A 6,839-nucleotide genomic window follows, 5' to 3' on the forward strand; every position below is an offset into this window, starting at 1 on the left:
ACCAAATTTTACCCTGATGGTTTGATAGAGAGACATAAGGCTAGATTGGTTGCCAAAGGATACATCCAAAGATATGGGTTGGACTATCTTGATACTTTTAGCCTTGTGGTTAAAATCAACACTATGAGATTGGTGCTTACGTTAACAGCAATTAAGGGCTGGCATTTTTATCAACTTGATGTCAATACAGAATTTCTTTATTGTGATATCAAAGAGACGGTTTACATGCAACTACCCTTGGGTTTAGAACTCTCTATGGATTTAAACAAGCTAGTAGATAGTAGAATCTCAAACTATATTCTGTTCTCTTCCACCGTGGCTACAAACAATCGAAGCATGACTATTCCCTATTCACTAAGTTCAATTCTGATTCCTCTTTTATTGTGATTTTGGCCTATGTGGATGACTTGGTGCTAGTGGAAAATGATCTTTCTAAAATTCAATCAATCAAAATTGTTCTTGATCAAAGTTCAAAATTAAGAATATGGAAAATTTGAAGTATTCCCTCGAATTTGAAGTAGCTAGAACCGAAAAGGGGATAACTCTCTATCAACACAAATATGTATTGGATCTCTTTGAAGAATGTGGTCTCTTAGGTGCTAAGCCAGTAAAAACTCTAATGGAGCACACTTTAAAACTTTCAAAAGAATCAGGATCTCCACTGACTGATGTTTCGAGTTATAGGAGGCTGGTCAGGAGATTGGTGTATCTAACCAACTTCAGTCTGAACATTAGCTTTGCTGTTGAGAAGCTAAGTGAATTCTTGAGCAAGCCATCAAATACTCACCTTCAAGCAGCATACAAGGTGCTTTATATCAAATCTGCTGTACCCGTAGAATTGTTTTTTTGTAGCTTTGAGCTCAAAATTTTTGGTTTTTTTATTTTGATCGAATGCAATGTCTAGACACAAGGCGTTCAATTACTGGATTTTGCTTCTTTATGGGCTCTTCTCTCATCTTTTAGAAGAGCAAGAAGCAGTCAATCATCTCGCAATCCTCCTCTGAAGCTAAATATAGAGAGCTTGTTCTTACTACTTGTAAAGCTTAGTGGTTGTGCTATCTATTGCGTAATTTACATGTTAAAACAAAAAAAAAACCATTTTTCTCTTTTTCAACAGCTAATAAGCAAGGCATATTGCAGCCAATCTGATCTTCTAGAGCACATCAAACATATCGAGCTCGATTACCATATTTTTTTAGATAAGTTACTAAGTGGTCTTCTTCATTTTCTGCCAATTAATTCATCCGAGCAAGTGGTTGATTTATTTATCAAGTCCTCCTCCTCCTCTTCCTTCGTTATTGTCATCACCAACAACACCAACATTTTGCTAATGGATTATTTTTTTTAATCAAATTGAATGGAATGCAATTGCTAAATTGAATTGACGCAGGTGTTCTGAATTGAATTGAATTGAATTGAATTGATAATCTCTAAATTGTAGATAAAGATGTTTCAAATTTGATTTTATATAATGGATTATATTTCGTTCATTCAGTACTATACAATTGTTTCACCATGAGTATGTGTTCAGTTCATTATGCAGAAATCTGTTTGAATTTAATTTTATATTTCGTTCATTCAGTACTGTTTCACCATGAGTACGTGTTCAGTTTATTATGCAGAAAGCTATTTGAATTTGATTTTATGTAATGGATTATGTTTTGTTCATTCAGTACTATATAATTGTTTCACCATGAGTACGTGTTCGGTTCATTATGCAGAAAGTTGCTGAATTTGAATTTATATAATGGGTAATGTTCCATTCATTTAGTACTATATAATTGTTTCATCATAATAATATGTTTGGTTCATTTCTGTTCTACACAATTCAAAATTCTTTCTCCTCACCTTCTATTGCTTCTTCACTAGGGAGAGAAGGAGAAAAAGATAAAAAAAAATACAGCAGCAACAACAAAAAAAAAAAAATGATGATAAGGAGAAAATACGTGAAGAAGAAGGAACGTGAAAAAGAAGGAGGAGAATGAGAAGGAGGAGGAATGCGAAGAAGAAGGTGAAGAAGAAGACGTTCCGTGGGTAAACGAGCGTGAGAAGAAGAAGAAGAAGAAGAAGAAGAAGAAGAAGAAGAAGAAGAAGAAGAAGCGCATGGGAGAAGAGAAGAAGAAGAATAGAAGAAGCATGAGGAAAGAAGAAAGTAGAAAAATGGCGTTACCTAAAATTGTTTGGATGAACTTGAATGTCAAAATTGCTTGAATGTGGAGAATATTTCTAGTTATTATATATAGTGTATGCTCTAACAAATTCGCTTAAGCTTGCCACACTTTACTTTATTTTTAATGTAAAGCCCAACCATAAGGCCATAATTCCCAATTTCAAGGAGATACGGTCCGTCAAGGAATTTTATGCTAAGCTCCTATAGCTATATACATCTATAATTTATAAATGTTTATATTAAACTTTCATGTATATATAAAATTAAAAATACTTAATCCAACAAATACAAATCCTGTCACCCAATAACAGGTCCATTACATGGCCGAAAACAAAAAACAGGCCCATTATATTAACATAATAAATGTGATTTAGCATGTTTACTTGTACATTAAAGAGTAAAGTCTAAATCCAAAAATAAAAAGAATAAAGTCAAAATTATATTTATCGATCTCACAAGAGAGCTAGAATTTATAAAGCAGTTCTGTGACTTCTGCTATGTGTAATGGTTTGTTTTAATCTGCACCTAGCTAAATAAGGTGAATGATACACCTGATATGTTTTGGCTTGTTGTCTCTCCTGAAATATTAACACATGAAATGTGAGTTGGTGATCTGACATGAAGTGAGTTGCTTTATGACTGATGAACTGATTTGCAGGTCTTTTTGCGACATAGTTACCTTGACTTTGGGTTTATGTTGCAATAATGTAAGTTTATCATACTTAATATAAAATATTTTTTGGCATTATTTTTGGGCTTACGTTGTACTAATATAAAGGGCTTAAATTTTTTGAAATCGCATAATATATGGGTTGTTAGATAATAGCAAAAATTACAAGGAGCAATCAACAATTTTTTAGAAAAGCCAAGCTAAAGACTAAAAAGAAATTAAAACTAAGCCGAAAAATAAAAGAAAAAAAAGGCCAGGTAAAAATTAAATATAAAGTATATCAAAAATAAAATAAAATAAATAAATATAAAAGATATTTCAATTCCCAATAAATATATGTTATGCTCAATACTCTTATTTGGTATGAGTCATTTCCAGTGAGTGAGATCCAGTGAGTTTGAAAAAAATTAGAATAGCTATTTTATTTAATTATTAGTTTCAGCTTTTTTAAAAGCTTCAAAAACTTCATTAATAGTTACATTGAAGGCCCTAAGCAAAATAGCAATCTTCTGAAATTTTTTAGGATCAAATACTCTATGAGAATATCATTGTAAAATTTTGATTGCGTACTAAAAATATAAATTTTTTGCACATAAATAATTTTAAAATAACCCAAAAATATGGTTAAAAAAAAGTCAAGTTTTTCTTAAAAGTGTTGGATAAAAAGATAGAACCCAAAAGAATATCTTGAGGAGTTGACTTTTTCTTTAGTGAAAACTAAATTGGTGGAGGTGAATTTGTTGGATTTAGAGTGTAGAGAGTGTCATCTAGTTAAAAAAAAAAAATCAAACTAGATATTCCTTCATTAATGTTACATGTCGTGAGCACCCCTTTTACCCGGACACCTCCTTGTCATGGATACCCACAGCAGAATTTTAGCTTAACTTGTGGGAATCAACTCCCTCCATTTCTAGTTAAAAATACCTAAAGTGATGGGAACACCTAAAATATTTTCTATCAACTTTCTTATTTAGTAACAAGCCTTGTGATAAAATGAGTAGACTAAATATTACATTATAACCATTGGATAATGGACTCCTTAAAATAGCCTTACACTATAAAAGGACCTCAACCCACTTCTTTAGAGGACTTTTTTCTGATACTTAGAAGCTTATGTCTATCTTTTTTTCTCCTCAAATTCCTCTCATTATTCTTCATTTTATTCATTAACTTCGCACGTAAAATTGGCATTCGGGTTTTTGACGTTGGATTTTTTGCCAGTAAAGAATGTCATAAAAACAGTCACGTTGTAGATATAGTCTCTAAACCGACAAAAATCCCTTCGTACAAATGTTTTGGTTGTCACAAGTAACAAACCCCTAAATAAATTGATAACCGAAGTATTCAAACCTCGGGTCGTCTTCTCAAGGAATTGCAGGGAGGTATGTTCTTATTATTGGTTATGAAGATTGTAAATTGGGGGTTTGGAAGTAAGGAAGCAGTATGTTGCACAAAAAGAATAAAATAAAATAGTAATAATAAAATAAACTCTTGGCAAGGTATGAAGACTGGAGGTCCTATCCCAGTTATCCTTATCAATTGTAATGAGAATTGGATTTTTCCCCCATTTTATTAACCTCTAACTATGAAGGTAAGTTAAGTGGATGAATTAATTCTTGAAGAATTCCAATTCTCAATCAACAATGAGTTTGATAACTCAAGAGTCACCAATTATTTAACCAAAGCCAAAAGGGAAGAGAATCTACTTGAATGAAAATAACTTGGATAAACACAGAGCATTAATAAATTAAAGAGAGCAATCATAAATCTGAAATACCTCAAATTATATTAAATAAAATATTCGAATCATAACATGGAAAAGTTCATAAATTAAATTGGGAAAATAAATAAAAATAAAGAACCTGGGATTGAGAGCTACTCCTAAAACTAAGAGAAATCCTAAATCCTAATCCTAAGAGAGAGGAGAGAACCTCTCTCTCTAAAAACTACATCTACTCCTAAAATTGTGAATGTGAGAGCCTCCTCATGAATGGATGCAATCCCCCACTTTATAGCCTCTAATCTGTGTTTTCTGGGCCGCGAACTGGGTCGAAAACAGCCCGAAAATCGCTGGAGAAGAATTCAAACACGCTGATTTCCGTCACTGCGACGCGGCCGCATGGATCACGCAGTCGCGTTGCCTAGCATCAGGGGAACTATAGCATATTATAAATCAAATAGAAGCCCCGGATGTTAGCTTTCCAACACAACTGGAACCGCGTCGTTTGGACCTCTGTAGCTAAAGTTATAGCCGTTTGAGTGCGAAGAGGTCAGGCTGGACAGCTTAACAATTTCTCCAACTTCTTGTATTCCTTCCACTTTTGCATGCTTCATTTCCATCCTCTGAGCCATTCCTGCCCTGTAATATCTGAAATCACTTAACACACATATCAAGGCATCTAATGGTAATAAGGGAGGATTAATAATGAGCAAATATAAGATCAAAGAAGCATGTTTTCAATCATAGCACAAAATCAGGAAAGAAATATAAAACCATGCAAATATTATGAATAAGTGGGTAAAGAGTTGATGAAATCCACTCAATTGAGCACAAGATAAACCATAAAATAATGGTTTATCAGTCTTCCACCAGAACACCTGACAGTAAGATTAATTAACCCCTGTCCACTCTAAAAAAGCTCTTTCATCCTCTTGTGACATTAGTGGACGTCTCAACACTTGTTCTCCACCTCTATTAATCATCATTATTCTTCAGCTTTGCTCCTTTTTTTTTGTCATACAATGTGTACTCCCATTTTCTTGTATGAGATTTTGGCACTTGAATTTCTGCTATTGTATTTTTGACATTTTTAGTATTCTGAATCGTATTGTGAACTTTTGTTACTATGTACTCGTGTTATTCTGAACTCTTGTTACTATGAACTCTTGTTACTCTGAACTCTGATAATTATTCTGTACTCTTGTTACTATGAATCCTTGTTATTATGTTCTTTGTCTTTGCATAACTCTCTTTGTTCTTATGTAACTCATCTCGGCCCCATGTATATTGGATTGTTAATTCTGGAATTAGCTATAGAAATTTCTTGATAAAGGTCTTTCACCTTACAACTTTAGATATTATATCCTGATTTGTATATGTTTTCCGTGGCATCACAAAATGGAAGAAAAAAATGAATTAAAAATTATGAGCAATGCTCATTTGTAATAAAAAATAGATATTTAAAAATAAAAATAAAAAAAGTTTTTTTTTGTATATCATAATCATAAGTAATTTGTTTTTAAATATTTTTCAATTAGAGCAATTTACTAGTGTTCAATATTCGTATTCTTTTAAAGCTGTAAACTTATAATATCCTGCAATGTTTCCATATACTTTACTAAATGAAATACGGTATTATGAAGATATGAGGAGCTAGTGGCCTTATGAAGTAAAGAAATATGATGAAAAATTTTCATACCTTTGCTTTTTTGGTTTTTTTAGAATTCCCTGGTTGTTTTCTTGACATGCAATGCTATTTGGCTTTCTCAGAATTTCTTGAGTGTTCTGCAATTTTCTCCTTTATATTTTGAGTTGGTATTCTTGGATTTTTTATTGTTGAGATTGTGATGATATTGGTACTCTTTTGATTTTGCTATTGGTGTCGAGTATTTTTGTCGTTGGTATACATGTGATCTTGATATTCACTCGATTTTGTTGTTGCTGTTCTTCTTCTTTTTTTTTAGGAATTGTTTCTTTTTGTTGCCATGCCTCGTGTGAAACTTGCTAAGATAGTGGATAGTGACCCAGAGGACTCTAATAACAGTTTAGGTACTAACTCTTCTGTGGATGATATGGACAATGTTCCTAAAAAATATGCCATCGAATTTTCTGAATCTATCCCCCAACCTTGGGTTAAACCATCAGACAATAGGGCTACTTTTGTAGATCCTCCCCTCATTAAAAAACCTTTTTTGGATCTTCCTTCCTCTGACTCGTTATTAGGTACGGATAAAACTATGAAACTCGAATTTAATTCTTCGGATTGAAGAGTTTTAGGT

The sequence above is a fragment of the Arachis hypogaea genome, chromosome 19 (assembly GCF_003086295.3).
Source record: "Arachis hypogaea cultivar Tifrunner chromosome 19, arahy.Tifrunner.gnm2.J5K5, whole genome shotgun sequence".
Taxonomy (NCBI): Eukaryota; Viridiplantae; Streptophyta; class Magnoliopsida; order Fabales; family Fabaceae; genus Arachis; species Arachis hypogaea.